Raw genomic sequence first — 25,461 nt, 5'->3', positions numbered from 1 at the left:
GGTGGTAAAGCACTGGAATGGGTTACCTAGGGAGGTGGTGGAATCTCCATCCTTGGAGGCTTTTAAGGCCCAGCTTGACAAAGCCCTGGCTGGGATGATTTAGTTGGGGATTGGTCCTGCTTTGAGAAGGGGGTTGGACTAGATGACCTCCTGAGTTCCCTTCCAACCCTGATATTCTATGATTCTGTCCTGTGACAGGATGCTTGTTCAACACTAAGAAAAGAGTGCTCCCTACCAAATCACTAGCCCCTGCTTCCCAATGGGCATGCACACCGCTGCTCCTTTGAAGCCTGCCATCTTGGTGCTGCCCAGGCATCTCAGCTCACCTTGTGAGCTGCGACAGGAACGCGGGAAAAAAAGGGGTAGAGCTGCAGGCTTCTCCTAATTTGCTGCCTCCCTTCATGCGCTGCAGCTCCCAGCTCATATCTGAGCAGAGTCCAGAGCTTTGCCAGTGGTCCTGGTGTCACTGTCAATGGTGACAGCTGCTCCTGAATGTGAGAGCTTCCTGAGCGCGGGAAATGCCAAAGAAATGGCATTCGGCAGGGCAGGACACTTCCCAGCCACAGTGCCTCTCATAACATATTCAAGGGATGTGGCATTTCTGACTGCATCGCTTCTGCCTCACTTGCCATTTAACGTTAAGAGGCTTGTATAGTCAGCAGCGTTTAAAGTGTAATGACTGTTTTCATGCTAAATGCTCTTTTAAATAACCCTGAATTATTGTGTTGGGTTATTGCATTTATAAAATGGCATTTCAAAAAAATAATAATTGTTTTAGAGCTAATTGATGTTTTTAACGGGCTCTGTGCGTGGAAGCTGCACTCAGCAGAGGGATGGGTTTCTGTCCGGGAGACAGCAATAAAGGGAGAGAGGTTTTGACCTGGGCAGCATGGTTGTGGGATCTTCCTCCTCCTCGTCTCATTCGGGGACTGCTTTTATATGAGCCCTTTTTTACAGCCATTAGAGCTGATACAAGCAAAATAAAACGCAACCCAGTTGCTTCAAAATGCTGCGGCCAGTTTAAATATCACATTGTAGCAAATCTGCAGGCACATCCAACTTTACAGCTGTCACTCTGCTGTGCATCATAGGCACTAAAAACTTCACTGTGACAGGACTAGAACTGAGATCCCACTGCTCCAAAAGCAGAGGTCTGTGCCACTTGAGCAAAGGGGGGAGTCTCATTAGCACTATGTGGCCTATGACACACAGTACAGCAGTTCTGTTTGTATTTGCTAGAGGGCAGTGGTGACACATACACATAGAGGGTTGGTACATTAAGCTCTCACTTGGTCAATGCACTGTCTGGGGAAGACTTCAAAACCCATTTCTAACACAATGTAACTATAATTTGTGGCCACATAGGCCTTTACAAAGGTCACAATGCTGCACATTGTGTGGACACTCACAGCTTCGCAATGACAGCAAGGATGGAACATGGGTCCGCCTGCTTCAAAAGCACAGGCCGCTACCACTTTCAGTAAAGAAGAATCACCGCTAGCTGTTACCAGTACAGGGTTTATGACACACTAGTGAGCAATTTAAATGTTATCCAGCAGGGGAAAGGGGTGCTCAGACTAGTACTGTATTAACAACAAAAGGATTTTAGAACTCTAATTTACTTCTGACCATTTGTGCTGTTTACTTTTTGCATTTCATTCAGCACAGACAATGGAGCTATGCTAGCCATTTCTGGATGCATAGAGTTTAAATCTCAAAGGGAACATTATGATCATCTAGTCTGACCTCCTGCATAATGCAGACCAAAGAATTTCATCCAATAATTTCTGCATCTACTAGCACAATGCCACACTGCTCAGGTTGCACAGGATGCAGGGAATGTATGCATGAAAACAACAATGTCATGAAAACATTTGTATTAATGCCAAGTTGGGCTGTCTATATATAAATAAAAAAGCAAAACCTACACACTAAGCCTAAAACAATCTGACAGTGTTGTTTTAAGCCTGCAGATGCTGTATTTGAACCTGTGACCAAGGTAAGAAGAAAGTACTTGCTGCCAATGAACCTAGAATCTTCAAGCTAAAGGCTGAAAATGTAACCCAAGTTCTCCCTACACACTCAGAAACTTGAAAGCAAATAAACTGAACCTCAATAACAATAATCATAAAATAAAATAATAATAATAATAATAATAAACACTGGTGATTTTTAAGCCAATTGCATGAATGTTTGGGGCCTGACACATGACTTTTGAATGTCTGGCATTAGCAATGCAGGTCACCATTACCCTACACATGATTAAGTCATTTACACAAGCACAAAGAGAGTGTGAAATGTGGATTCTGACTGGGGAGTGTTTCACACTCACATTGCACTAGTGAAAATGACTGCACAACAGGCACTGGAGAACTGGGCCCTTTAGTCAGTGGTGAGCTGAAGCTGGTTTGCACCGGTTACCGCAAACTGGTTGTTAAATTTAGAAGCCGGTTTAGAACCGGTTGTTGAAGGGGTGGGCAAACTCTGGCCCACGGGACCCTCCTGTCCGGCCCGCCTGAGCTCCCAGCTGGGGAGGCTCCCCTGGCTCCTCCTCTGCCTTTCCCCATCTCACAGAGCCCGGCGCCAGCGCTCTGGACCACTCCTGGGCAGCTCTGCAGCTCCTGCCGCTTTGAGCGGCATGGTAAGGGGATGGGGCTGCAAGCTCCAGCGGGCCGCGTGACATCCATACATGCTGCCCTGAGCAGCATGGTAAGGGGGCCGGGCCGGGGCTGGGAGGAGGGGTTGGATAAGGGGCAGGGACGGGGTGGAGGTTCTGGGGGGGGCGGTCAGGGGATGGGGAACGGGGGGGTTGGGTAGGCGTGGGAGTTCCGGGGTGGTGGTGGATTGGGTAGTGGCAGTCAGGGGACAGGGAGTGGGGCGAGTTGGGTAGGGGGTGAGGCCCTAGGAAGCAGTTAGGGTGGGGGGTCTCGGTCTTGTACTCACGGGCGGTGCTTAATAACCGGTTCCCTACCGGGTCGTCGTCGGCACTTCAGCAGCGGGTCGTTCACTCGCTCTGGGTCTTCAGCAACACTGAAGGACCCGCTGCCAAAGTGCCGCCGAAAACCCGGAGCGAGTGAAGGACCCGCCGCCGAAGACCCGGTAGGGAACCGGTTATTAACATTTTGGCAGCTCATCACTGCCTTTAGTCATGGGTGAAGCACTTACAGGAACACACTGTGGGGACTACAGACTATAACAACAATCGTGGAAGAGCACTTTTGGCCAGGGACCATCTCTTTTGACATCCAGTATATCTGTACAGTGCTTACCCTGGCCTCTAGGAGCTACCACAGGGCACATAATAGTTCCCGGTGCAATGTGACGCTTGCTCTGTACGAAGAATTACTTACAATTCACACCTACACTGGGAAATTATTTAGCAAACTTTAATTACTTAACAAAAGCAGCAACGATATTTCTAAGCGGAGAGAGCACCCATAAATATGGTGCCATAAATAAACTGCTCCTCAGTAACATGAATTAATTTGTATTTAATTACGAGAAATTGCTATCAATTACTAAACATTCCTTGCAGAATAGGCAAATTCTTTTAAGAACAATATCGCTTTCTAACTGAAAGTAATTTCCTCCCTCTCTAGCTCTGGATCATGTGGGGTGCTGAGCTGTAGTGGGTGTCTCTGAGTGATCTGGGGGCTCAGGATCTTGCAGCATGAAGCCTTGTGACAAACGCGCACACAAAGTGACTTCTGTGTATTTGTTTCGGTATGGATGCCCTTAGTCATTTTCGGTAGCGCCTTGAAGCCAATGAGACAGCTCATGCTCTTTGACATATGCAAGGATCATGAGAACCTGACCCCTGGATTTCACACACAATAACCCCAGGGAGGCTGATGAAAATCCAGGGCACCATTTAAAAAGGAGCTGAGCAGCCGCAGCTCTCCCCGACATGGATGGCAATAGATCACTTAGGCTATGATTCAGGGAAGCATTTGATTTAGTCCATCCATGCTCAGGAAAACACTAAAAGAATATATTTAACTTTAGACATGTGCTCAACTCCTACTGGTATCAATAAGATCTAGGCACATGCTCAAGCGCTGTCCTCACTGGTGGTTCTCTAGCGCTGGGGCTGTCGCCTTCTGTGTGTTTTAAGAACAGGTCGGAGATGGTCTAGGTATGCTTGGCCCTGCCTCAGCAGTAGTGGGCTGGACTTCACGGCTTCTTGAAGTCCCTTCTAGCCCTGCTTTTTTATGATCCTACAAGTCTTGGCTGCTTGGCTGTGCAGCGTCTAGCACAATGGGGCCCTGATCCCGGCGTGGAGTTCCTAGGTGCTATTGTAATACAAATACATAGCAGCCACATCAGCACCTCTGAAAATCAGGTCACACTAGCCACAACAAAACCAAATCAATGCATTAGCAAACCAGTGATGGATCCCATCCAACAGAAGGCATGGGATGGCAGAAGCCCCCTCCTCCCACCCCCTACCACCTAAAAACTGAAATTAATTCTAACCATGGGGGTGTAGTAACATACCTCAGTCCCTACGGCAGATCCATCAGTGAGCTCTGGCCCTCCCCCATGCCACACCATTCAACTTCTTCCTCCTCTCTGGAAGGGATAAAGCCATTTCACAACCCTTCCCCCATTAGATGGGGGCGGAGGCTGAACTGAGGTCAGTGCATATGTCCCTGCTGCAGGAGGTTGGCTGCATGGCTGCTTCCCCCTCTGTGCCTCCTCTCCCAACAACCCCGTACAGTTTCTGACTCATTTACTGGTGTTTTCTGCTTTGCTGTCGGCATACCATCCTCTCAGTGCAGTTAATTACATCCATGCTGAGTGTGAAGGACAAGCTGATTCTCAGAAGAGCCAGAGGCCATCCAATCCAGCCCACTGCTCTTGCAAAACAACTTCCACATTGTGCTGATGTACTGCAGCTGAGGCTGCTTTCCCCCAGCATGCCGGAGCCGTAGGGCCCATGGGGTTTCTCTGCCGCATGCCACCACCCCAACATGCTCTCACCTCCCAAACTGCCCAGCGAGGCCATCTGACTGCTGCATCCATGTCATGATGCCCAAACATGGGCTGCAAATACCCCTCAGCTGGTGCTATTTCTCCTTTCTTCTCCTCAAAGCCCAGCTCTTCAAGAAATGTTTCCTCATTTCTCTTTCTAATTATTAGGTTATGGTAGGACCTACAGGTCCCAGTTTATGTAATTTCTAACTGTGGAGGGTGAGAAGTCCTGCACATCTCTCCTCACATTGAGGAAGAGAGCGAATTTTTAAGAGCTTGCACTGTGCAGATTTTTCTACGCAGTGCAAGACAGTATTATTTTGGGTTTATCTCCCGAAAGGGGGGTGCGTGTAAGTGCTGGGGAGAGTCTTCTCACACAGAGCTGACTTCAGTCTGTGTCTGCAGCCGGGTGTGGCCCTACCTGTGTGTGTGCTGCAAGAGGCCGGAGAGCCTAATCCAGCAAAGCAGGGAGAGGGAACCCAGGCTGGTTGAGCAGGAGAGGCTCAGTGAAATCCCAGTACATCAGGTGGCCTCCCAGAAGAGGGGTCCAAGCCGTCACACCCCGCTCTTCCAAATGGAGCTCAGGGCTGGGCTACACTAGAAAATAAGATTGATCCAGCTACCTCATTCAGGAGTGAGAAAAACTGACATTCTTGGGTGACATACGTAGTTAAGCCGACCAAAGTCCCTGTGTAGACAGCACTAGGTCGACAGAAGGATTCTTCCATCAACCTAGCTACCGCTTTGCTACTGGATTAACTCCTCCCATCAGCGTAGGTAGTGTCTACATTGAAGCACTACAGGTGCACTGCTGTAGCATTTCAAGTGTAGACAAGCCCTCGGGACCTGTGCCGGCCGTCACTATCAGACTGGGCTGGGAATGTAGCCAAGGGCTGCCCCCATGGCCACACCTGAAAGCTCACACATAGCCACGCGCCAGGGGATCCTTGCTTGTCACCAAGCTGGCTCTGGTACAACACACACTGAACAGCAGAAATCCTGCCCTTAGCATGACAGCGTCATTCCCACTCCAGGAGGAAGAGGGAGGGGAAGTTTTCTGCACCAGACTTGTTAGACTTGCTGCTTTCGAAGGACCAGCCAGGCCTCTGATTAGAAGAGAAGTTTCACAGGGCTCGTCTACACGTGGAATGCTACCGCTGCACAGCTGGGCTGCTGCAGGGCTTCAGTGTAGACACTTCTGGGGGAGCATGTAGGGGAAGCAGAGGGGAGCTGCTCATGCTATATGTGCTCTGTGGTCAAAGACAGCCCGTTGCTCCCCAGGAATATCAATCCAGCACCAAGACATTATTCAGTCCGCCCCCATTGGACAAGGCTGATGCTACAAGGGAGACAAGCATCATCTACGGCAGGCACAGCAGATGACACGCACATCTCCAGCGAACAATAACGGACCTTCTGTGTCTAATCCGTCATACTTGATGCAGATCTCTTACCCCGAAGTGTTGTCAATGAGGTTTTAATTTAGAGTTAATTAGACAAATATTGCATGTTAAACACCCATTGATTATTAAGACACAGTAAACGCCTCTGCAGTGCATAATGGACACGCTGTATTATAACTAGGACGAGACGGGAAAATGTCTATAGCTGTTTCTAATCATCAGCTGGTAATTAACATCCAATAACTTGCAACTTGGTTTATCGTTATAGATTCAGGAAGGCAGCAATTGTACTGTATGCTAATTAAATAAAACTGGATTATTTAAGACATATAAAGCTTTAACAACTAAGTAACAGATATACACAGTTGTGGAACTTTAATAACTACCATGCAGCTTTCCTGTGCATCATTTGGTAAAACTGGTCTTCTCTTAAATATAATGTTGCGGGTGAGATTTTCAGAAGCAAACAGCATTGGACTAAAGGCCAGATGTTTAAAGATATTTAGGTGCCTAACTCCCATTGACTTAAAAAACTGGCCCTATTGAAAAAACTGTGCTCCCATTGAAAAAACTGTGCTCCCATTGAAGGAATGGCATAGCTCCCAATGAGTTCCGTGAAATGAGAATGGAGTTAGGCCAGCACTGAAAGCCCCATCTGATAAGCAAGGGGCAAATTTTGCAAACGTGAGGACCTAAAGTTGGGTGCCTAAAATCGATATGTCGCTACTCACATACAAATGGCCTGATATTCAGAGGTGCTGTCAAGGGGAGCCAACGGGGACATGGTACCTTTAAAAAAAAATCAGGCCACTTTGATTGAGGTGCTTACCTATGGATTTAGGTCTTTGCAGATTGTGCTCAACCTTTATTTGGGGGCCAGCATGAAATGAGCCTGGTGGAAATCAGACTATTCCTACTGGCCAGGTGTCTGCATCAGAAAGCCACAGGCACAAATGGCAGAAGGCAAATAAATGACTGGAAAGCATGGGCGGCAGGTATCAGAGGCTGCGCCTCCTCAAACTCATAGACTCATAGACTTTAACGTCAGAAGGGACCATTATGATCATCTAGTCTGACCTCCTGCACAATGCAGGCCACAGAATCTCACCCATCCGCTTCTATAACAAACCCCTAACCTATGTCTGAGTTACTGAAGTGCTCAAATTGTGGTTTGAAGACCTCAAGGTGCAGAGAATCCTCCAGCAAGTGGCCCATGCCCCACCCTGCAGAGGAAGGCGAAAAACATCCAGGGCCTCTGCTAATCTGCACTGGAGGAAAATTCCTTCCCGACCCCAAATATGGCGATCCGTTAAACCCTGAGCATGACAAGGCCCCACCCACGCTCCATCCCCAGGCCCCCCCTACTGCATCCCGCTCGGTGCAGCTCCAGTCTCTCTGTGGGGTGGCCCTGGCTCAGGCCATGCCACCTGCTTTCCTGGCGCTCCGGGACGGGGGCAGTGCCAACTGACCCCCCCCCCCAGCACTCCAGAACTGGCGTGAGGGGGTTGGGGTTGCTCCGGGGCTGTGAGGCACTAGCCAGCAGTGGGGGGGTTCTGGGATCTGGCAATGGGTGCAGAAGGGGCGGGGCCTCAGTTGGAAGGGGCGGGGCTGGTGGGCTAGCCTCCCCCAGCCGACGATTCACACCCCACCCGTCCTGGAAAGTGAACTCTCCCCTCTCCTTCTGAAAGTTGTTCTTGCAGAAGAGATCAGACATGTTGGGGGAGGGGTTCACACCGATGCTTCCTGCACTGTACCTGTTCTATGACTAACTACATGAGTCTCCAGGTCAGTCAGCCCGGCACCTGTCGGCAGCACTATGCTGGCTTCAAGGCTGGGAGTTTTAAATGAGCCAGCAGGTGTTCGGCACTCACCTCCTCACTGCATTTCAGTGGGACTCCTTCAGGCTTTTTTGAAAATCCTGCCCTACATGTCTAAAAATAATGAAACATCAAATCAGATGCATACGCTTCTGGATTACTTTTCAGGCAAAGAGCTCAAAGCACTGGGCAAGTGTAGCATTCTCGCCCTTTTACAGAGGTGGAAACTGAGGGGGAGAGAGCAGAAGTGACTTGCACACCTTCACATGGAGTCAGTGGCAAAGCTGGGGAGAGAAGCTAGGTCTCCTGACTCCCAGCCCTGTGCCTCTACAGGGATCTCTCTTGATCTGTGTAGACCCTCCCACACAACAAGATGTACTAAGCAGAACTGCCAGGTCTTCAGATTAACACTGAGACCCACGGCAATAATCCAAGGCTGCCAGTGAGTTAAGACACAGCAGCTGCCGTGGGTTTAAAAGACATTTACGTACAACGAAACCCAGAATCATGAAAAAAATGTGTCTAATTTCAGGCTGAATCTCAGATTCAGATCATGTTCCTCAAAGACCTGATAACATCTGCAAACCTTTAGAGTAGCCCTGGCCCGATTTATGGTTTCACCCAGAAATCATCAGTAATCCACCAATTTGTTGCACTTTCAATGCACTTGCAAATTTTGATTGAGCTTTTGGTTTAGTCTGAAACTCACAAGGGTGCAAACTCTACAGGAACTGAAACCAGACCTAATGTCTCTTGTCGGCACTAGAGACAGGACTGAGCTGAGAAGACAGCACTGAACTTTCCTAAATATCAAGGAAATCTAGGTCCTGTGTTCTGGTTTAGATCATATGCCTTCCAGTGATGGCTCCAAGACATGAAACTCTCCTCCAGATCAGAACTTCTCCAAAAACCTCGGGGGGTCAGTTCCATGTTCAAGTTCCATACTCAATACCGCTAACCCCCTCGAGTGAAAGTGCTTGACTTTCCCACCTGAGGTACGTTTCAAACGACAGAAAAGGGCGCCTCGATGTCACAACTTTGGAAATGCTGCCATTCCCCCACATCTTCTGCCATGGGTTTCAGGCTAAAAGGGGCTGTTTAATCATCCCCAGAAGCCTCTGCTGGGATTCTGATGGCCCCACAGGACATCTTACCTGTATCATAGAATCATAGAACTTAAGATCAGAAGGGACCATTATGATCATCTAGTCTGACCTCCCGCAAGATGCAGGCCACCAAGCCACCCACCCACCCAATCCTAATTTCTCCCTCTCCTTTGAAGTCCCCCTCCCCAAATCAAATCCTGAAAGACTTCAAGCAGCAGATCAGCCTCCAGCCTGCCCCCCAGCCTGCCCCATGGAGAGGAAAAAACCCCCAGGCCCACCCCCTCTAAAATTCTGAAAAAAATTCCTTCCCCCCCAAATATGGCGATCAGCTGAACCCCGAGCTGCGGGCAAGACTCTCCAGCCAGACCTCAGGAAAGATTTTTCAATATCAACATCCAACCCACGTACTAAAATAATGGTGTCACGTTATTGACCTATATTTGACTAAATATCCTATCAAACCATTCCTCCATCCCCCAACTCCTTAAACTTATCAAGAAAGCCAGAGGTCCCTTTGCCCCCCCCCCACCCTCCCTAGGCTGTTCCAGTTCTTCACTCTGATGGTTAGAAAGAAACATTCATCTAATTTCCTGCCTAAACTTCCGACTGCCATATATATCCCCATTTGTTCTCGTGTCCACATTAGTACTGAGCTGAAATAATTCCTCTCCCTCCCTGGTATTTATCCCTCTGATATATTTAAAGAGAGCTGATCAGAAAAGCCAACTGATCAGAAAAGACACGCACAAGCTCCAGTCTGAAGTGATTTACCACTAAATAATAAACAAAGGGAATCAATAAGTGTCACACGACGTTACAGAACCAAACTGGGTCCCATCAGCCCTTCACCGGAGAGGCAGGAAGCGCGATGCCTGCTCACAGCTCAGATCTGCTGTGTGCTGCTGGGTTTCCTCCTCCTCTTCAATATCGCACCATACAGGGCCTGATTCTGTGTGGCACAGGGGCCTGGCAGGGAGGTGCTGGGCACCCAGCTCAAGTCAGTGAGAGTTGGGAGCGCTCAGCACCTCGCAGGCCCAGGCCCCACTGTTTGCAAAAAGCAGCAGCAGCAGCATGCTTGAGTCTGAGGCTGAAGGGGAAATGGTTTCTCAATGGGAACAGTGTGCTGGGAAGCACCCTGTTAAGTGCAAAAGTGCCATCGCAAGGATTGCGATAGCAGGGGACTTTGCAAGGGCAGGGCAGGATTGAGGTGCATTGGCAGAGCAGCACGACAGGTACAGGCCTGGAGCGAGAGGATGTGCCTTGGGTCAGCACCAAGGTGTATCTGAAGAACTAAGCTCGGGGTCAGCACTAAGACAGCTGGCAAAGGCGCAAGCCACGACTGAGGTTATTGGCAGAGCTGTGCTGGGGAGAACGTAGAACAGCTGGGGGTGCTGCAGGTGAGGATGGGGGGAATTGTCAGAACTTGGGGGCAAAGAGGGCAGGGATTGGAACAACAGGGGGTGGGTGCTGCAAATGACAATGAAGAATCTTCCACCCTGCCTGCTCCAAGACCGAGACAGCTGCAGCAGAATCCTAATTTCTGGAATGCTGCTCCTGGGGAGGACACCAGGGGAGGAGCAGAAAGTGGGTGAGGGCGGAGAGACAGAATGCTGTCCCAGTACATCAATCACCGCACAACCAGGGAAGTTAATGTACCACTTAGAAGGTGGAACAACTTTTTTTTTTCTTTTTAAAGGGAGGAGATTTCTGCAGACAGGCTGCTCCAGTAATTGATTTACCAAGGCAATAAAAGAAAAAAAATCAAGGCAAAATGCTTGGACTACATCTCTGGGCGTCTGCAAGTGATGTTTCTGGAGTCTGGGCAGTCCCTCGCTCTCCTTTGAAATCTGTGGTGGGTTCTGTTGGGGCTGACCGCAGGTTACCTTGGGCTGTTGTTACAGCATAGTTTGGGGGGAGCTAGTAGTGAGCTGGCTTGGACCAGACGGGCTGGCTTGCAGCCACTCGACTGAATAAACAAGTAAAGAGATAAGGAGGCCTCAGACTGTGAAGTGTGGGAACAGGAAGCAATAGCATTTCCTGCCAGAGCTTGCTTGTGGGTCAATACGCGCCCCCTGAGAAAGAGACGGTGATAAAAATGGCTATGCACATTGCTTTAGATGAACAGTCTCACCTGCGGATCCTGGCCTTGTGGGTGCCCAGGAATTCCCTAGGCTGGAGCAGCGCCCGCTACGAGCCCTCAAGGACAAGGCTGGAGGGACCAGGACTGTGCGTAGCAGAAGGGGCGTAAGCATTGATTCTTGCTTGCTTGGTCGCTGGAAAGCATGTATTTAGTAATGCGTGAAGGCTGGGAAGTTTATTATATCTTGGCAATAAAACCAGTTATACTTATGCACCTGGTGTGGATTAATTGAGTGTATCTCCCCACCTCCATTTGGCTCAACAGGTGCTTAATTAGTCTGTGGGACAGTTTGGAGAAGGTGTTAGCAAGTTCTGCAGGATGGTGGCTGGCTCTGTGATAGGTTCCAGAACCCCAACAGCAATGAAATGGAATATAATTGTTGCCCTTGCTGGTTACAAACCTGCACCCATAACCCTGTAACAGACCTGCCCTTTACGAGACTCTCCTACAGAATGCAAGGAGGTGACGCTAATAAACAGGCTTTGCGAGAAATTACTCTAAAAATAGTTTAGACTTTAACAGAGAATGAGATCGTTTAGACAGGTTGTTAAGACCATCTTATAGAATTCTACAGCCAGCGTGGGAGTCTCTATTAAATTCTATAGGGTGATTCAAATGCCCTACAGAAAAGTGAACACTCTATTAAATTCCACAGAACTGTCAGCATCAGACCTTTGCCACCAGGAAACATTTTACGGACCTGGGTGATATTCCAGAGTGTGGACCTAGCAGATGTTTGAGCCAGAAGAACAGATGTGACAAAGCTACATCAAGCCACAAACCTGACCGTGTCTAAAGCACACACAGGGACGGATATGTTATGCGGGGGATGGCACAGCGCGTCAGTGAACCTCTGGCTCTGGCTTCGTGGGGTCCTGGTGAGAGGTGTGACTCCCCCAAATCGTCTGTGCATTTGACTCCTGTGCATATCCACAACACAGATCCCTGGAATCTTCCACCTTGGAATCCCATGCGGGCTCTGCCTGTGGGACTGATCCACAGACAAGGAAGAGAGACTGGGATGCTAAAGATACAGGATGCAGGATGGCTGGCAGGCTGGGCACACAGCAGGGCCCTTGGATGGGTGAAGCCCTAAGCAATACAGAGTTACCACAGGCCTAAAGAGGGCCTACTTATGTTACTAATCCACAAACAGAGTTTCTGTTGGGAGCTAGGGCTGGAGAATGGCTGCCAGCGGGTGAACCTCGGAAGGTCATAGGGCCAGAAATGCACAGGGAAACCTGAGTTATCTGAACTGTACCTGCACTAGAGATGAGATCTAGTGGTACATTCAGGTTCAAGGCAATGTATCAGGGCCGCCCAGAGGATTCAGGGGGCCTGGGGTCTTCGGCAGCGGTGGGGGCTGGAGTGGGTCCTGGGGCAGAAGGACCCCCCACTGCCAAATTGCCGCTGAAGACCCGGAGTGGAAGAAGCTCTGGGAGCCCAGGCCCCATGAGAGTTTTCTGGAGCCCCCAGAGCGAGTGAAGGACCCCACTCCAGGGCCTCCGAAAAACTCTCATGGGGGCCCCCCCGGGTGGCCCTGCAATGTAGTAGGACGAGCTGATCCGGGGGAGCAGGGGTAGGCTGGGCTCATTTGCAAAATCCCAAAACCAAGATCCAAGCTTGTATTTTGCACACCCTTGGTATCTTGGGCCTGGGTTCACGTCTATCTCTAAGACGAACCTCTCGAGACTGGGACGTCTGACCGGGAATCGCCTTAGAATGCTAAACAGTTGACGTAACACTCAGCAGACACTCAGATCTTAGGATGGGGAGTATGGAATAAATACCAAGCGCAGGTGAGTCTGGATGGGAAGTGGTGAGAGAGGGAGAGCGTGATCAGGCCAAAGGTTTCCAGTCGTGCGAGGCATTTACAGGGGTGCTGAAAGCCACTTGAACCAAACTGTAAACCCTGCCTATGATGGAAGCCACTTCAAGCCAGGGGGTGCGGGAACACCCTCAGCACCCGTAGTTCCTGCACCTGTGGGCGTTTACCTGCACGCTGAAGCAAGTAACACAGATTGGTGAGACGAGCCGGGAAAGCGTCACAACAGATCAAGGATTCTCCAGGTACAAGACAAAACCAGTTCTAGAAACCTAGCAGAAGTGCGTTTAAAGCCTCCAGAGGATATCAATTGAGAGCCTGTCACTTGGTGTCAGGATAAGTTTCCGGGCAGCTCTCGGGGCTTGTTAAGTCTCTCTTGCTTGGGCTGCATTGCAGCACTAGTGGCAGGGCTGCCTGAAAGCAGAAGCACTGAAATTGGAGATGAAAAAGACGGATGACTCCTCAGTGCCTCATCCGTTCCCCTCCCCAACTCCCAGCCAGCAATACCCATTCCCCTGCGCTATATTCCCAACTCTCAGGCTCTATCCAACCTGGTTTTCATTGCGATTTGAACAATCAAGCAAGCCATTGTCTGCTCCCGTACCTCTTGGGAACAGACAACGGCTTGATTTCATTGTACAGATTCCTTCACCACTTCCCATGGGGCAGGGCTGTCTGCTTTGGGAATATGACCAGAATTGTCTCCATCTGGCATTTTGGGGATGGGGAGAGGTGTGTCTATTAATTGAACACTATTGGTTTCCAGGTTGCTCAAACCACGTTGTTAATCCTCTAAAATTCACTGTGAGGGCAAATTATTAGTGACTTTATTGAGTACATCCATTCAGGCTTGAATCTGCAGAACACTCCTGAAGTAACCCTCCCACCACTGAGTCTTCTGTGAGCCCTGGCATGGATTTCTTAAATTGTCTATCCAATTTACTTTGCCAAAAATTCTTGGTTAAAAACAATGTGCAGAATCTTTCTAGGGCATTGGCTCCACTGGTCATTAGCCCCAACTTCAGCCATCAGTGGCCAGACCTTGGCATAGGTGCACCATGGCACACCCACGAGGACAGCCACAATTTACAACAGCTGGTCTTGCTTGAAACTTGGGTTGGCTCAATTAGTAGAAATCACTCTCGTTTATACTAGGGGTCAGCAGCGATGCAGTTGTGCTGGCCACTGATAGCTGGAGTCATGGCTATTCCCTACTGGAAATGAGACCCAGGACACTACCAAAACAAAACCACTTTTAAGATAGCATGCCCCGTTACCACGTCAGACACTCTCCTACACTCTCGAGTATATGGCATTGGTGACACCTTTACTGCAATACCATGTCCAGTTCTGGTGACCACACTTTGAAAAGCATGCTGAAAAATTGGAGAGGGTTCTAGAGAAGAACCACAAGAATGGTTCAAGGTCTGGAAAACGTTTCGTACAGGGGGAGGCTTCAGGAGCGCCATCTGTTTAATTTAAAGAGTAAGATGTGATTTAATCACTGTCGATAAGTACTTACACGGGGACAGGATTTCTGATAGTAGAAGCTGAAACTGGACAAATGCAAACGAGAAACAAGATGCAAATGTTTACCACTGCGGATAATTAATCATTGGAACAATTTATCCAGGGATGTGGTGGATTCTCCAACTAGAAGTTACGGGCTTGATGTCGGAATTACCAGATGACGCTCTATGGCCTGTGTTATGCAGGAGATTAGACTAAATGATCATAGCAATCCTGCTGGCCTTAAAATCTATGATTCTGTGACTAAACAGCTCCTTCCTCCAGAGCAATAACCATTCCAGTTACCTTACACATCCGCAAAAGACGCTCTGCTCTCCTGGCACCCTAACTTCAATGAAGTCTGAATATTCCTCCCGCAGATATGAGGGAAGCAAGGCTGTTTCAGACAGTGCCAGGACCAGCCGGTGTAATAATTACACAGTTAAACATAGTAATTAAAACAAAGCAAAAAAAAAACCTAATCAATTTCACTTAATGGAATATATGTGAACAAGGAGCAAGGCAAGGGAGGGCAGGGTGAGGGAAAGAGAGATCGTATGCGACATGCATACTAACGGCTTCCAAATGAAGCCACTGCTGCAGTGAGCCCCAGGCCTGGCTGCTTCCCACAACTTCAAGTCTCCCTGGAAATGGTTCAGGGTACGTCTACACTGCAAAAAAAAAAAATAAAGACCTGAAGCAGGAAGTCTCAAAGCCTGGGTCAACTAACCAGGGCTCATGCTACAGGACTAAAAATAGCAGTGCAGACATTCAGGCTCTGGCTGGAGCTTGGGCTCTGAAAACCTCTCACCCTCACCGAGTTTTAGAGACAAGCTCCAGCCCCAGCCCGAATGTCTACACAACTATTTCTAGTCCGCTGGCATAAGCCTGAGTCTGTAGACGCAGGATCTAAGACTCGCTGCAGTGTGGATGCAACCCTTTTCCCTCGGAGACCTGTCACTGCATCAGGGCAACTCTTGTGATAGCACAAAAGACTTTAAATCCGGGCTTTAACGGCCCGGATTGAATTAAATGCATCGTAAAGCAGCCTCTCCGTTTAAGGGGTAGGCATGGGAGCTTGCTTTCTCCTCTCTGCTAAAGGCTCTCTCCCTATTTATGGAATGATGAGTTGACTGTGGGCTATGTGCTTCTTTTTTTTTTTATGTCATCTGATCAAGAGGGTTATAAAACGCGCTGCGGTAATAAACGCGCCACGAGGAGCCCGCTGCAAAGCATGGCAGAAAAAGGAGATACTGTTGTGCGGATGCGTTATTACTAAATGAAGTAGGATGATTACAGGGAAGCAGAGTGGGATTCCACAAGCTGGGGCAAAGCAGTGATTTAGGAGGGGCAAAGGACAGAAACACATTTAAGATGCTGACGCTGGGCTTTAGGGGTCCTGAGGAGTGGGAGGTCAATTGGGGGTCACCGAAATAGCAAAGCCAAGGTTTGTGTTTCTATCTGAAGCTTTATACAGTTGACACCATCTTGATTGCACAGAGCATATGGGTCTGTCTTCACAGCAGAGTTAGCCTGGGGTCTTACTAGGGTGTTGCCCCAACCCCCTCTCCCCTCCACCCATCAAACTCACACACATTTGATGGTGCTTTTAATCTGAGCTAGCTGGGCCATTTGGAGCTTCAAGCTAAAGCCTGAGTTAAGCTTTCACATGGGCTGGTAACCCATCCACTTTGCAGTAAGGCTGCAGGCTAAACCTCTCAAACTCTGATAGTCCTCCAAAGCCTTCCCACAATTCCCTCCTGAGTGCCCAGAAGAACAGACAAGTTCTCCCACAATTCATGAGAAAGAATCATAGAGCAGCATAGCTTATTGTGGCACAAAGAACCACTGATGGTGGCCCCTGAAGTCCTAAGCGACACACATGGCAGAGCGCGGCACCAGTGAGGATGCAATAACTGGGGTAGGGCTTTGCCAGGTGGCTGCTCAGGCCTGAGTGCGAGTTAATTCTGCAGTGAAGACATACCTTACATGGCCGGGTTTGTACTCGGGTGGTGAGGGCAAGGAACCTGGGAAGGGACAAGAGAAGATCTTGGCATGGAGAAATGATACAAACACAGGGCTGAGTTGGAGATGAGTTGCAGAATAGACCAATGCCAGAGATGTGGGCTCCTCTGCACAGATAGAGCCTCCATAGGGTAACTGGTAGTTAGATCAGGAGACTGGCACTTTGAACTGCTGGGTTCTGGTCCTGAGTTTGCCATGAACTTCTTGAGTGACCTTGAGCCAAGTCAAACCAAGCCCAATTTGCAAGAGTAAGGCGCACGTGCAGTTCCTGCTGACTTCAGTGGGAGTTGAGGACCTTTTGCACGTCTGCAAAACAAGTCCTCAGCTGCTTTTGTGACTCTGTTTCCCCATCTGGAAAACGGGGACAACCATACCAGACTCACAGGGCCGTCATGGGGCTTCCGCACTTAACGTGTGCGAAGCACTTCAAGGTCCCTGAATGGAAGATGCTGTAGGAGCTCAACGCATTTATCATCCAACTCTTCTCTTATTCGCACCCTGAAGCCTTCCCTTTCAGGGTAAACTGCTCAAGGGTCCGGAAAGCACATGGCTCTTCCCTGCCCCTCTGTGGGGAGGATAGGGTCCTGGCACATGCACATAGCAAGTGGCAAAGGCCCATGAGAATTATGGCCAAGTTCCCAGGCATGGACTAGGCTGTTGGCTCCTTTTTACGAGCCTTCATGGTTATTACTACCTATTTCTTTTTACATTCCTGCCAAAATACCAACATTAATCTCCCTCGCTCCCGCAAGGCAAAACATGGGTAATTGGATTTATATGGCTTAGAAATTTGTTAGATTTTTTTTTTAAAAATGTACGTACACACTAAATATATAAACAAATAAATAATGACAGGAGGGAAGGCACTGCCCCACTGTGACGTATCCTGGGGGATGGGTAACAGCAGGCTGGCTTAAACCGAAATCCCATTAATCTTAGCTATCTCTAGCCACCACCTTTCTCTCCTGTCCTCAGGCTAGTTGTGTTGATTACTTGGGTCTGATTTAAGAACTCTCGCCTTCTCGGAGCACTGAACTTTACAAGCTTCCCGTTGTGCAGTGCCATTCAAGCTTCAAGCCCTCCTGCTTTCTACTCTCTTCTCCTTTCTTTCTCTTCCACTCTTCCCTCTACTTTCCTGCCTCTCTCTCCTTCCAATCCTCCCCTTCTCTTTCTTGCTTGGTCCCTTTTTCCCTTTCCCCAGCTCCATCCACTCCCTCACTGGGACACAAAGGAAGCCCCTCCACCACATGAAATATCTTTTCAGATCCTTGTTGCATAAACAGCAGGAAAAGAGAAACCTGGATTTCCCCATAGGGAGGGGGAAACCATGAAAGATCCTTCTCCCGCTCAGCTGGAATCTCCGTCCTTCATAGGAATGGAGCAGCTGGAATCTCCGTCCTTCAAAGGGTCTTAGGACTTTGCCTAAGTGGGGAAATTGACCAGACTGAGGCATAAGGATTGTTGAGGAATAAGCAATAAGGGTTGAGGAAGTATTCCAGAACAGCTCCCCGCATTGACCCGCTGTCCCAGAATAAAAGTGATTTTGTTCCAGAATAAATGACTCTACTCTACAAGTGCACTGATGATTCTGGAATAAAGGCACTTTTACTAACAGAGTGTCAACCTGGTGAGCTAGTCCAGAGTATTTTATTCAACACTGGCTATGCTAGTCAATTTCTCCATGTAAACAAGCCCTTACCCAGGGCTCTTTGCAGCACAAACTGGAAGCAAGCAGCACCCTATTCTGCAATGGACATTTAGCTGCAGGTAATCCACAACATGCTTAGGCAATGGCCATTTTGCACCTTGCTAATCCGATCCCTGCTTCAAGATATGAGCTGTATCCTGCAAAGGGCAGAACTAAAACCCTTTCCTTCTTCTATATGCAGCACTGCCCAGATGAGGAGAGGACTAGAAAGAAAACCTCAGTTCATCAGCCAGTCCAGATTAACAGCTGTACTCCTCTTCTGCGGGCATAACGCAGAGTGGGACAGCTACTGCAAAAAATTATCCCCCCCCATTTGTCCAAGTATTTAAACAAATTTATTTTCAGGGGACTCAATGCCCTTTTGTGTTTGCTTTCCTCACATATTCCAACCAATAAGTTGGCTGGGGGGAATGTTCATGCAATCAGCCAGTTTTAAGCAAATATTATTATAGTAGCATTACTCATGCACCAGAGCCCCGTTACGCTAGGTGCTGTATGAACGCAGAACCCAAAGATGGTCCTTGCCTCAAGGAGTTTACAGTCTACAGGAGAATATGAATGGAAAACAAATATACAATTAGTATTTGTGAGTATTGGCACTGGAGATCTAACCATTGAGAGTTATGGCTCATCCCACCAGGGAACAGAAAACACGAGATGTACATGTCCTATCAAATCAGCTTGAATGTCAAATATCCCACAACAAACTGCTCACAACAGACAAAGAATTATTGGCAGGAATTATTTGGTGAATCGTTTTGCATGAATAAAATTGGAGAAAAACGGCACTCCACCCACAGATAACTGGCAAAAGGGCTGAGGGGGAAAGAGGTGAAATTCACTGAATTAGTTATTCCTTATGAATTGTCTGCTTGACTATAGTATCTAGATTATCATTTAAAATAATACATGTGGCTGCTGTATGAGGTATCTTTACTTTAGGGTTGAGGGAAAACCTAATAAATTCAGGAAATGGAAAAAGAACTATCGAGATTCAAGAGACAAACTATGAAAGAAGGTAGTGGAACCAAGAAAGACTTCGGAAGATGGAAATTGGAACAGCAAGGGTCCTGTTGGGTCTTGATTTCATTTTGTGGCGTTAACTCCTAAGCCCTTTCCAGAAACAAAGACTAGAGCTCTAGGAACTGTGCATATGTCCGGACAAACGGCAGCTATTACCATCTTCAATCCAGGGGAGTTTATTGTGCCTGCAGAAGATTTAGTGTATTCCACAGCAGAGGGATTACAAAAAAATTATTCTGAACCTCTGTAACTGAATATTGCTGCTTCCAACTATTTCAGACGAATAAAGCTCAAGTGTCAAGTGTTTGGAGCTGTGTGTGGATGCTGGCTTTTCACTAGAAAGAAATACAGGAACCTTGCTAGAACTTCAATCGTATTCCTCATAGAACAGCAAGCAACTCTGGCTCTTTCTTTTCTGTGAAGACAAGAGAACTGCTGCATTATGCAAAGCAGATTTTAAAGCAAAGACGGTTGTTCCAGTTTTCTGGTTGCAATTTCACTGTCTCCAGGTCTCCACTCACCCACTTCCTCCTCCTGTCTGCTGTATTCTACCCAGCCCCCTGGACAATGTTCAGACAAAGAGAGCGGGTCTGATCTGGTACCCAGGGCAGCCAGTGGGAAAGCAGCCCTTGTCTTCATGGTCCAGCATCAGGCCCAGAGAGGGGTGTTGGCAGAATCAGTGGCTAAGCTTTGTTGAGGAATATATTCCAAAGGCCTGATCTAAAGCCCATGCTGAATTCATTGGGGCCCAGATCCTCAAAGGTACTTAGGTGCCTAAATTGGGACCTAAAGTTCTTGCCATTTACTACAATAGATGTTGGATCAGATCCCGAGTGAATTAGAGCCATTGACTTCAGTGGGAAGTTTGCCCGAGTGTAAAATCAGAGCGTCTGATTCTGGATTAGGATGTGAGTAAGGGTGGCAGAGCCTGGCCCGCAGTGAGGACTTTGGGATTTTGTAAAACTCTTTAGCATCTGTCAGGAGCTATAGAAACATTAGACATTCCTCTCATTGCTACCTCTCGCGCTTCCTCCCCTAACGCTAGAGATGGCACCTAGCTGCAAAGCGTGAATGAGAATTTCAAACACGCCAACGTGCATGAGTCCAGGGGGCTGGGTTCGGGCAGTACCCTAGCAGCTGCAGTTCTGTAATAGCACTTGTCTCGATGCAACAGGTTGGCACAGAGGGGAACTCTCCTTCACCCCCATGCCCTTTCTCCAACACCCAGACAATGGCTCTGATATTACAGTTAAATTAGTGGGCACTGTAATTATACCTATCAGGAACAGATAAGACAAGTTAAATACCAGCTACCTAGGGGGAAATTATTATGCCAACTAGGAGGATCCAAATGCCAGAACCCATGGCTGTAATTTCACTGCCTCGCCAATTACAGCTCCTACATGCAGGGAGCTCTACCTTGGAAATGGCAGGTATATATTTAGCTGCTTTGGGAAACTTTTGGGGGGAGTAAGGAGGGCAGTGACAGAGCAGGGCCTCGTTAATCTGGCCTGCACTAATCCCCATGCACACTTTCTTTGCCTTTATAAATGGGCTATTATTTCTTAACTACAGATTAACCTATAAAGCCTTGAAAATTCTGCTATTGCTTTATCTCTTGATGTGATGAGACTTGACCCAGCTCAGTTAGATGGGACTTCTGAAGTAGCACCACGGCAGGACCTACGTTTCTGTGTTCTGGGTGTGGTCAGAGTGCATGTCATTACGTTGGAGGGAACGTCTTTGTCACTAAGGGCTGCCAAAAGCAGAGCGGGGACGGAAAGGACTGCTCAAGTCAATAAGCTAGATAAAATGCCATTATTGTGGTAAATGTTCAAGTAAAATAAGAATGGGAATCTACCGTAAACCACACTGCATTGCTTATCTTGCCAGCAAACCAGCCTTTTACAACAGACACCAGTACAGGTCAATCGGTACACAGTGTGACTGGAAATGGGGTTTCAGATGAGATGTACAACTGCGGCCCTAAGCACATGGTTATTCAAGATTCCACCAGGGCTGCCCGGGGGGGAGCAAGTGGGGCAATTTGCCCCAGGCCCTGGGCCCCGCAGGGGCCCCCACGAGAATATAGTATTGCAACTTTTTTTTACGGAAGGGGCCCCCGAAATTGCTTTGTCCCAGGAATCCTCTGGGTGGCCCTGGATTCCACAGCACTTTCCACAAGAACGAGAACATTGACCCTTGCATCCTGACCAAATTCCAACTAGATAATGAAATTCTTACTTTTCGTTGCAAGCAGATTTGTGTGTTTTCCTTTCCTGTTCTAACTGCTGTGTAGTGATAATTTCTGTGGGCTACTAAACATCTACTGTGCTTCACACCAGAAGTGGCTGCATTTCAGCAGTTGGTAACACGTTGGCTGTTTGTTTGATTTTATCCACAGTGTATAGACTGACTGCAAACCACTTGGAGTTTCTTTGAGATGCAAAGTGTGTAAATGTACTAAGGGAATTGTTTGTTCTTAAAACAAAACAGCAAGTTATCCATTAAAATATGAGAATGGTTTTAGGGCAGTGATCTAAAGTGACACTGGAAGCTGCCAGTTGAGGGAGCCATAGATTATGCTAGGGATCTCTAGGGAAAAAACGCAGAGAGCGATTCAGAAGCAGCTCAGACCCAGGAGAGCACTAAGCTATTGCTTGTCTGTATGGAATCTTCATTCCCCCTCCCCCCTCAGAAAAGCCAAAAGTCCTGCTCTCCATTGTAGATCTCATTTCTTCTATTAAGGTGGTCGCTTTTTCAGCACTGTATGCATTTAAAGGACTGATACAGAGTGGTGATGAGCTTCCATAAGTCCATTAAAGCCAACAAGGAGTTGCAGGTGCTCTGCACCTCTCAGCATCAGGCCCTTCTACATTATCATTTTAAAAGGGACCTTCTGGGTGAAAACTAAAAAGTGCATTTTCAGGGTTTACAGGAATAAATGAGCTTGCATCTCTGGACCCTGGTTTGTGAAAGTGCTGGAAGGCCCTACAAGTCCTCTTGTTACTGGAAAAAGAAACCTCTAACTTCTCTTTTAAAGCGTCAGTCTCCTAACCGGATAGCTGTCAATGCAACCTCCCTCCACAACTGGGTGTGGACTCTGCATCTCATGCCAGGATCAGATCAGAGACTGTGCATGCCGGAGGCCTAATGCAAGCTGTCATCAATGCATAATGCAGTGAGTCTTGGAAGTCTGTTTTAAGGGTGTCACTGCTTTCCTGTCCCATGGGGGAAGGACATTCTCAAATCTGTATTGCATGCATCCCACTGCACTGTCTTCTGGGATACTGCAGCCTGTTGCACGGTGAAGCCACAAATCAATGTCAGATGCATCCCAATGTACCCTCTCCCTGACACTGCAAAGCAGTATCACATGCATCCCCGCTACCCTGTCTCCTGCAAGATATTGCGGTCTGCTGTACAGGGCTGTTGCGAATCAGCACCAGCTGCATCCTTGATATATCGTCTCCCGCAGGATATTGCAGCCTGCTCAGTGCTGATGCAAATCATTTCCCACTACATCCCTGATACACCATAACCCTGCAAAATGCCGCAGCCCGCTGCACGGCTGCCGGGGCCACATCTCAGGTAAGGACAAACGCCATGCCACATTATCTGAGGGAAGCGGAAGGTTCACTTTAAAGATGAATTGCACATGTCTGTCTCAGATAGTCGGATTGAGCTGCAACAGCTGCTTTCAGCAATGAAGGCCCTGGCAGTCGAGGAGTGTTCCTACGGTTAGTGGAGTTCTCCCGTGTGATGGCAATAACCCAGCTCCAGAGAGAGCTAAGGCTGTGCTTTTCAACACACGTACTGATCATTCTGCGCAGTGGAGCCCCTGGGAAGGGAAGTGGCACCATGGTGGAGCACAGCAGGGAAGCTGGTGCCCTGGCTTTGATAGCCTCCCAGGGCCTCCGTTAGACAAACCATTCCCTGAGAGGTCCAGGCTGCGATGGGCTAGCATAGACACTGCGGGCGCTCCGCATTAGGGGGTCCTGAATCTTCATTAGCTCACTGAGCAGCTAATTGTCTTCTAGGGGCTGGCAGCCAGGCGGCAGGGAAAGAATTCAAAAGGGAGCCTGGCAAGGCCAGCTGGAAGTGGGGCTGGCAGGAGGTACCAGCAGAGCCTGGCAAGCAGTTATCATGGAAAGGCATGAGGAGAGCTGCACACAATTCCTGTGGCTGGGCTCCCAGCGATGCCACCACCAAAGCAAGTGCAAGGGGCTGACGGGGGAGTGGCTCACTGCAAGGAGAGTGGCTGGGGATGAAAGGATGGAAAGGGCAGAGTGTGGAAATGGGGAAAGTGGAGAAAGTGGAGAAGAGGCATGCGGTGATGAGGAGACAGGGGATAAAGAAGGGGAGGTTGAAGAGACGGAGAGACAGAGGGTAAAAAAAAAAAAGAAAAGAGAGAGAGAGAGACTGATAAAGGCTGAAAAGCCCAACAGCTATGGGGCTGGATTCTTCCCAACCGTTCCCGTTACCAAGGCCAGCTGCCGCAAGCTCCAGCCTCACAGCAGGCAACCAGGCTAGAGCCTCAAAAAATAGATCAAAGTTGGCCCTCTGCTGGTGGAAATCAGAGAGTGCATCAGAGACAGCATCAGATCAAATGTATCCCTAAAATTTAAGCTATTAGACCAAGAGGCATGTTCCCAGTGGTTTAAAACCAAGAACCCTAAAAGAAAATGGCTTTATATTTTGAACATACGATCTTCTCTTCCTGTTAGATTTGCAGCCCTAACAGCACAGCACTTTGCTAGGGCATGAGAACCTGAAAGTTTACTAATTAGTCTGCCTCCGTTTTCCAGGCTGGGAGAAATTCAGAAAACCACCAAGCAGCATCCAGGGTGAAAGAACAATGAGATTTTTAACCAGCTTAGGTTAATTATCTCAGAGGCTGTATTATTGAGAGCAAAACGGAAATTGTGCCTTTGGCTTTTTAACCTGTGTCCCTTTAATCACAAGTTATTAACCACCCCGGCTTGGGCTGGGCAGACCTCAGAGAGACTCTGACCCTGAAGAGGATAGAGCACAGAGGGGAGCTGTGGTGGGAGGGGGGCCCTCTGCCTGGCCTGCAGAAAGTGTGTTTATTTCAGAGCCAGAGGGTTAAGCACTGGAGTCCTGAGTCCTAACCCCAATTCCCCTATGTATGACGGGGTGGGTGGCACTTTGCCTCTGGATTTCTGTTCTGTTTGCTCTTTCTTCTCACAAGAGTATGTGTGGGCTCATTAGCTAATTTTGGGAATGAGCTTTGGAAAGGGGCAGCGGTGTTGCGGGTCCTGTTTTAACAAGGCCACTGTCTGAATGGCAGGGTGCGATTTGTCCATCTCCCTCCGGGAGCCCCTCTGCCCATGAAGCAGGGAGATGACAGACCAGGAAGCGGGTAGGTAAATGGGGCAAAGCCCCCATTAAAAGGGCAGGGCTTATCAGTCACTCTTCTCAGAATTCAGCATCCTTTTGGTAGTGACCCCCTGACCATGGGGCACCAGCAGGGATAGAACTCAGGCCCTTCAGCACCTCTGCTGCCTGAACTTAAAGGAGGACATGCCAGCTGGTGATCATAGTAGGCTCTTATCCCCTATGTGGGTCAGCTGCTAGATGACACACTTAGCCTGCATGTTGCTCCCCCTTGTGCCAGTTTGGGAGGAAGAACTGCTTACTGCAGCCCTGCCGTTCTGGGTGTATGGAAGGAAGCAGGCAGGCTAGTGTGGTGGAGCGGTATCCCAGACTATTTGGCATTCAAGACAGGGCAGGAGAATGCAAAGTTCTCAGGACCTGTTTGTTTAAGATCCGTACACAAAATCCACACCCCACCACGGACACTTCATGCCGCACAGATGACCGGAAAAACACTGGACCTGTCTATCTGACCACAAGCAGCACAGTCAGCATCTACTGAACTGGCTGTCTCTGCTGTGCCAAAACCATGCG

The 25,461-nt window shown here is 48.5% G+C and overlaps 1 protein-coding gene across 8 annotated transcripts in view; it reads right to left on the bottom strand.

Annotated features, from left to right (window-relative positions):
- Positions 1-25,461, bottom strand: part of OPCML (opioid binding protein/cell adhesion molecule like) — an 854,468-nt gene that overhangs the window by 320,465 nt on the left and 508,542 nt on the right. The gene's annotated exons all lie outside the window — the stretch shown is intronic.

Source organism: Mauremys reevesii, linkage group 12, assembly GCF_016161935.1.
Source record: "Mauremys reevesii isolate NIE-2019 linkage group 12, ASM1616193v1, whole genome shotgun sequence".
Classification (NCBI taxonomy): Eukaryota; Metazoa; Chordata; order Testudines; family Geoemydidae; genus Mauremys; species Mauremys reevesii.
Note: the sequence above shows the minus strand (reverse complement) of the source record. Positions and strands in the feature narration are given on the sequence as shown.